The sequence below is a fragment of the Salvia splendens genome, chromosome 17, assembly GCF_004379255.2.
Source record: "Salvia splendens isolate huo1 chromosome 17, SspV2, whole genome shotgun sequence".
In the NCBI taxonomy this organism is placed as follows: Eukaryota; Viridiplantae; Streptophyta; class Magnoliopsida; order Lamiales; family Lamiaceae; genus Salvia; species Salvia splendens.
The window spans coordinates 11328780-11337179 of record NC_056048.1 but is presented as its reverse complement, the minus strand read 5'-3'; positions in this window follow the sequence as shown (position 1 = coordinate 11337179).

The following is an 8400-nucleotide window of genomic DNA, read 5'->3' as shown; positions in this document are numbered from 1 at the left end:
AATGAGTGAATGTGGATTTTTTTTTTCTCTCCTTCTTGGCTTCCTTTTATAGGGAGGCTTACCCTTGATTTTAGGGTAAATCCTCATTGCAAGTTGACTTCTTTGCCCTTAATTGTGGGTTATCCGTCCCAGCTATCCGTCTTCTCCATCTCAAGCCGTTTCAGCACGAATACTAATCAGTATGAGATCATGCTGGCGCCCTTTTTCACCTGAACATTCCGAAACTTCACTACTGGCTAGAACACTTAACCTGCACACTTTGAGCAACTGTTTTGCAGATATAATCAATTTTGTACATCATACTGACCCGTAACAAAGGCCTAGAATACGACTTATCAAACTGCTCACACTTACCACATGCTTGTCCTCAAGCGTGAAGAACAACCAAAAGACATAAGTCGAATTCTAGCCTGGTTACTTCCCTGACTGACTCTACCTAACCTAGACTCTAAACTATGATGCAAAAGAAACACTTAAACAAACACACAAAAAAAACTGAAAACACAAAGAGCGGGCTAAATTTTCAACCATCTCTCCCCTCTGGATCAGGTGCAATCCGGCCTTAGACAGCCTTGAACTTCTGCCACCCCCCTCTCTCTCTCAATCAGTATATCTGTTTGTCAAGATCGCCCACACTCTCGGCCCAACTGTAGGTTCACTTAGTCACTCATACCTCACCAGGAATGTTAGGACTGCATTCTCTCATTATGCTCAACCACAGTTGCTTCGGACTTAGATCTCACGAGCAGCTACTGAAGGACTTATAGGCTTGTAACGGGGCTTTTGGCTTGTAATGTTTTGGGTGGATGTTCCTAAGGCTCTAAGGTTCAAAGTTTATATTTTATTGATGCGGGGGGGACTGTGTGTATCAGGCTTCTGATCAGTTGCTTTTCTTAGTTGGCGCTTCTGGCTTTGGTCTCCAACTGGTCAGTAGCATCTTTGTGGCTTCGCCACCCTTATTCCTTCATTCATTTTTTTGTGGTCAAATCTTTCTGACCATTTTCTTCATTTTCTCCCTTTTTTTCCGTGGCTTCGCCACTCTTATTCCTTCTTCTTCTTCTTTTTTTTTTCTTGGACTGGGGATGACTCCCTGGTCGATTTTCTTCTAACTTTCTAGTCCAGCTGGTCTCTGCTTTTTCGCACCTCTTCCTGGCCAGTAAGCTCCATTTGTTTCATTGCCCTTCACACAGTCCCAGGGGCTAGGGGTGTTTATCTGGGTATAAAAGGTTAAGAAAAAAAAAGTTCTAAAGGTGGGTTTTTTTTTAGGGGGGGTTTCCTACTGCCTTCAGTATTTGCTACCCATGGTCACTTCACCCTAGGCAAATTGTGGCAGCCTCTCTTTCTTTTCAATATATGTGGAAAGTGGTTCCACTTTAAGGCTTATAACTCACATTTTAGAGGGCTTACGTGTTCGGCTCTAAGTATGGGCTTTTCTCTCATACTCACATCATCTATCCTGACTAGGAGGTACTAATAAGGATGGTTTCGGTTTTCCAGCATGTCCTATCTCCCTCAATTCCCCTCACCGTCAGCTAAAGACGATTGAGTTTTAAGCCCAATCAACACATAACATAAAAAACTAGACCTAACAAAACAAAAACACAAACACAAAGACTACACATATATACATACATCCTACTGGCCATTGCGTCCCCCCTCCTACTTCACAAGTGTCTGCCCTCAGATAAGGCTGTGAAGTGGAAAAGGTAATGGCCAGTAAGGCGGGCACACAGACAACAAAATAGCAACTAGAAACAACAAACTAAACACCTAAACAAAAACCAACGAACACGAACACGAATAAAAACTCCTCACACTTAGGCCATACAATGGACTAAGTGTGAGTCAACATGCGTACGAAAAACAAAAACAAGAGAACACAGAAATCATGCTCTAAAGAAACAAACCCTATACTTCTCACACTTAGACTATTAAATAGGCTAAGTGTTATGAATGGGGGTTTGCGAACAAACACAGATTATAACACCTAAACAAAAACCAAGACACAAAAAAAAATACGGAAAGCTAAAAAAAAAACTGAAAAATTAAAAAGAAAACTAACTGGTCTTGGGGGGTGGTCTTATCGGTGTCGCCTGCTCCTTCGCGGTGAAGGTGGTGCAGGTTGTTCCTTCGACTGGTCCTTCTCCGCCTCAGCTCGGTCCGCATCATCCTTCGCCGGCTCCTCGGCCTCTGCCGGCACCTCGGCTTCCTCTGTCTCTGGCTCTTGCGGTCCATCATCCTGGCCTCCACGGTTACTCGGTGCGTCATGCTGGGCTTCACGGCCCCTGGCTCCTGTAGCTTGTTCTTTCCTCTGGTTGGTCACTTCCTCCAATAACTCATCTATCACGGATGCCATTCTGCCCATCTCCGTTATCAATCGCTGGTTCTCCTCTCCTAAATCAGTCATTATCGTCTCCATAGCAGCTTGCCTCTGAGTCAGCATACTCTGTCCCGCAGACTCCTTCAATATCCGTTCCATTGCGGACGCCAAACGGATCATTTCTGCCCTCATCTGTCTGTTCTCCTCTGCCATCTCAATAACCGTTCTTTCCAACAATGCAACTCTTCCTCCTGTCGTGGCTTCCTGTAACGGCTTTCTCCCTTTCTCCTACTGCCCCCAATGCGAGGTCTAGACCCTCAGCCGTTGGTGCAGTGTCCTCTTCCCTTCGGATGACCCTGTTCAGAATCGAGTCAAATTCTTCGTCTGTCATGAGGCCTTGCTTTCTGGCCGATTCATTCAAGTCTATATCACCCCTAACCCTCTTCTGACGGACGGTCTCCACAGCTGGCGTTTCCTCCACTATATTCCCCCCTTCACGGTCTTGGTTCTCCTCCCTCAGCCTTTCTGCCCTCTCCTCCGAATCAGAGTCGTAATGAGCCGCAATGGCCTCGATATCATCAGGCTCGGTTCCTTGGGAAATCGGGGAACGTTCTTCTGTTTCTGTCAGTTCGGCTTCGACGAGAGGGTTTTCTTCTTGTTGAATTTTAGGGGAAACCGGAACGGTAGACGGAATGGGGACCGTGGGTTGTGCACTGGTTACTGACAAGGCAACCGCTGGAGTTGCTCCGATTACGCTTCCTTTCCCCCTACCTTGGCTAAAATACGCTAACTCCGCTGCCCAGTTTTTGTTCGGATCTTGCAATCGGAGAAACTCCGCCATTGCGTCTAGAGATATCATCGGTGGGGCTTGCTGGTTTGGTTCTGACGGTTGCGGGTTTGGAGGTGGTTCTTCCCGCGGTGGTTGTGGGTTGGGATTTTCTCCTCGGCGGGTTGAAGGGTTGTCGGCTTTTCTCACGACTCTTTCCTTTCCCATGGTTCCAGTGGTGATTGTTAGAGGGGATTTGGGTTTTGATTTCTGGAAGAGAATGGAAATGATGGTTTGTGATTTACGCTTTCTGAGAGAGTATGGGAGAGTATCTCTTGAAAAGGAATTTGAAAATCAGGGTTTGTGAGGGAGAAGGGTTGGGACGGTTGGTTTAATTTGGATGAGAGGGGGCTGTTGCAGGTGGTTTCAACCGGCTATCAACGGTTGCCGGTCGCAATGCTTAGGATGAAAGGCGGTTAGGAATGCTGGCCCCTGATTGGCTAGCGTGTCTCCTCTCTCTGCTCCACGCCATTCCAGCCGCTGCCACCCTGCAAAAGCTGCATAAGCCTCAATTAAAGTTTCATCCTTAGCATAATTCCCCTCTATACTTAATTAAGGAAATAATTCAAATGGGCATTTAGATAAAAATTGAAGTAGCACAAAATAGGTAATCTCTTGGTCCATTCGCGCTCCAATTTTAATTTAAGGCCCGAAAATATTTTTGGATTTTCTTAGAAATTCTCTGACATGCAAAGACTACGTATTTACAAAATTTACAATAGGCAATTTAGAATTCTACTTGGCCAGTATATGCAAAGATTATTCTCTAAAGGAACTAGCCACGTGGAATTCAAAATTCCTCTCTTACTGATCAGTATGAAACCGATGTAAGTGGTTGTAGTGGAATTTCATCCACTACACCCACCTCGCTATTATCCCTGAATATTTTCAACCTATGTCCATTTACTATGAAAGGTTCAGAGTAAGAAAAACTCCATGAAATTTCCACTGCCCCATTAGATCGGAGTGCAGTTATGATGTAAGGTCCTGTCCATTTGGACTTGAGTTTCCCTGGCATAAGCTTCAATCTTGACTGGAAGAGTAGTACTTTCTGGCCAACATGGAGCTCCTTAGTTCTCAGATTTCGATCATGCCACAATTTAGTTCGCTCTTTGTACCAAATGGCTGAGTCGAATGACTCCAATCTAAGTTCCTCAAGCTCCTGCAGTTGCAGCTTCCTTTCCTCTTCACAGGCTGTAGCATCCATATTCACTTTCTGTACTGCCCAGTATGCTCGATGCTCGATCCTAACCGGTAAGTGGCACATCTTCCCAAAAACAATCCGGTAAGGGGACATGCCTATGGGGGTTTTGTAGGCTGTTCGATACGCCCAGAGAGCATCCTCTAACCTTACACTCCAATCCTTCCTAGAAGTGTTCGTAGTCTTCTCCAAAATTTTCTTTATCTCGCGGTTAGAAATCTCCGCTTGACCATTTGCTTGCGGATGGTAAGGGCTGGATAGTCTATGGTGCACACCGTACTTTTTCATCAAGGATTCAATTGTACGGTTACAGAAGTGCGTACCTTGATCGGATATGATCGCCCTGGGCACACTGAATCGGCTGAAGATATGACTCTTTAAGAACTTGGCCACCTCCTTGGCTTCACACGTGCTTGTGGCCTTGGCTTCTACCCATTTGGAGACGTAGTCTACAGCAACTAGGATATACAGATTCCCATAGGATGAAGGAAACGGACCCATGAAGTCCATTCCCCATATGTCGAATAGCTCGCAAACTATTATGGGTACCTGCGGCATTTCATCCCGGACAGATATTCCACCGGTCAGTTGGCAACGCTCACAGCTCCTGCAGAACTCGTACGCATCTTTGTTGAGAGTTGACCAGTAAAAGCCGCTATCCAGAATCTTCCTTGCCGTCTTCTTGGACCCGAAGTGCCCTCCACATGCTAACGAATGGCAGTGGGTTAAAACATCCCGCTGCTCCCAGTCAGGAATGCACCTCCTTATCACTTGATCGGACCCTACTATCCACAGATAGGGGTCGTCCCAAAAGTAGTATTTTGCTTCACTCTTGATCTTCATTCTTTGGGCTTTGGTAACACTCGGTACTTCCGGAAGCTCTCCAGTTACTAGGTAGTTGGCCAGGTCCGCATACCATGGCTCTTGCCCTACCTTCTCTTTCCCTTTTGTTGTATCATTCTGACCAGTAAGTTTGAACACTTCTTCCCAATCAATTTTTCTGGGCGCAAAAATCACCTCACACAAATGTTCCTCTGGAAATTTATCATGTACTTCGTCACCGTTTCCATCTTGCATTATTCTGCTCAAATGGTCTGCCACCTTGTTCTCGACTCCTCTCTTATCTTCCACCTCCCAATCAAATTCTTGTAACAAGAGTACCCATCGGATCAAGCGTGGTTTGGATTCCTTCTTGGCAATCAGATACTTAATCGCTGCATGGTCAGTATACACTATGACTTTGGATCCTAGCAAATATGGCCGGAACTTCTCGAAAGAATACACCACTGCCAGCATCTCTTTTTCAGTGGTATTGTAATTCCGCTGGGCTTGATTCAGAGTCTTGGATGCATAAAAAATTACGTACCTCTTCCCATCGATCTTCTGACCCAGCACGGCTCCTACCGCAAAATCGCTGGCGTCGCACATTACTTCGAAAGGATGGTTCCAGTCAGGAGCCCTTATGATAGGTGCGGATATCAGCTTTTCCTTGAGAAGATTGAAAGCAGCCTTGCATTGCTCATTAAAAACGAACTCCACGTCATTTTGAAGTAGCCTAGTAAGGGGTTGGGCGATTTTGGAGAAATCCTTAATAAATCTTCGATAAAATCTGGCGTGCCCCAAAAAACCCCTTATTCCCTTCTGATCAGTAGGGAATGGCAATTTTGATATAACATCCACCTTAGCTTGATCCACCTGAATGCCTCTCTCTGAAACCACGTGTCCTAAAACAATACCCTCGGTGACCATAAAATGACACTTCTCAAAGTTTAAAACCATGCTCTTGGCTTGACACCTTTCTAGAACTATGTCCAAGTGATGAAGGCATGCGTCAAAAGAATCGCCATAGACCGTAAAATCATCCATAAATATCTCTATACAATCTTCAATCAGATCGGAGAATATGCTCATCATACATCGTTGAAACGTACCTGGAGCGTTGCATAGGCCGAAAGGCATGCGCCTATATGCATAGGTTCCGAATGGGCATGTGAATGTCGTCTTGTCCTGGTCCTCAGGATCCACGTAAATTTTGAAATATCCGCTGTATCCATCCAAAAAGTAAAAATACTTCTTACCGGCTAGCCTCTCCAACATCTGGTCGATGAAAGGCAAAGGAAAATGGTCTTTCCTCGTTGCATTGTTTAGCTTTCGGTAGTCGATGCACATTCGCCAACCCGTGACTAGCCTCGTTGGAATCAGCTCATTCCTCTCATTTTGGACGACTTGGATTCCCGACTTCTTTGGAACCATGTGGATCTGACTGACCCACTCACTGTCCGGCACTGAATAGATAATTCCTAGCGACAACAACTTCAAGATTTCCTTCAATATTTCCTCTCGCATGTTCGGGTTTACCTTCCTTTGAGCATCTCTATGTGCTTTCGCTCCTTCTTCCAGCCTAATATGGTGCATGCAGACGTCGGGGCTTATCCCCACTAAATCTGTAAGACTCCATCCAATCGCCTTCTTGTTCTTACTCAGCACAGTCAGCAGCCTAGCCTCCTGTTCCCTTGTAAGACTGCTACTGATGATCACTGGATATGAGTCCTCACCTCTGAGGAAGGCATACTTCAAATTCGAGGGTAATTTCTTCAGCTCAACTTGGGGTGGAAGTGTGTCTTCGGGTAAGGGGTTTTTCTCAGTCTCTCCTTCATTTTCTAAATCTCCTTCTGATGGTTCTTCTATACTGACTGGTAGCTGAGCCCCTGCGGCTCCAATGAACTCCGATTTCTGACAGAATTCCTTGATCGCTACTTCTATTTCTTCATCAGTCAACCCTTGGCTACTGATCAGATCACACCATGCAGCAGCTTCTATGTCAGCCTGTTCATAAACATCTAAAGCCTGGAGTTTCTCCTGCAATAGTTCGGTCTCAAGAAAATCTTGGACTAGGGGGTCAATCACATCAACATACATAGATTTTCATAATCGATGGGTTTCTTCATGGCATCATTTATATCGAAGGTAAACTTCTCCCCATGAAAATCAATGCAAATAGTCCCTTCAGCCATATCCACTATTGTCTTGGCCGTTCTCAGAAAAGGTCTTCCTAACAAGACTCCACTAGACTCCCTCGCTTCATGCTCACTCATTTTGATCACATAAAAATCAGCAGGGTATGTAAAATCATGCACTCTTACTAACACATTTTCTAAAACTCCCTCAGGACTTATGCACGACCTATCAGCCAGTTAGACCAACACCCTAGTATTTGACAGCCTCACTCCTTTCAACCGGTTATAGATAGACAATGGCATGACATTTATAGATGCCCCCAAATCACACATTGCATGTTCGACCTTCACATCTCCTACAATTATGGGTAGGGTGAACATACCTGGGTCGGCTCTCTTGGGTGGTAACTTCTCTTGCACTATTGCTGACGCTATCCCTTCCACCATAATCTTGCCATCCTTCTGGGCTCTCCCGGCTATGAAGTCCTTTATGAATTTCCCGAGAGGGGGTAGCTTCACGGCTTGGAGGAAAGGTATGGTGACATCCAACTTCCCAAAAATCGACAAGTAGTCAACCGGGTCTTGAGAAATTGTAATGGTGGAAGGGATAGCGTCAACTTCCCCCCATTTCATGTTTTTTTTATTTACGTTCCGAGTCCGACGACACTTGTAAATTATATTACATTGTTGTATGTTGTATACTTGTAAGTTGTATATCTATTGTAAATTGTAATGTATCGTTGTCCGTTACAACTCAAATTCAATAAAATTGATATCATTTTCTCCTTATTCATCTTATTTCTATTTGAATTATACATTGTCTTGTTTCAATTTATTGTATAAATCCAAATTTCAAATTAAAAAAAAAATCGAACCGCGAAACCGCCGGTTTTCGAACCGGAACCGCCTAAACCACCGGAAAACCGGCGGTTCCGAACCGGAACCGGAACTGTGAAATAGCCTCACGGTCCGGTTCCGGTTCCGGTTCCGCCTTCGACCAAACCGGAACCGCCGGTTCCAAACCGGAACTGCCGGTTTTCGAACCGTGGGCAACACTAGTACAATCAACTGAACATTTACATTTCCATTTTCAAAT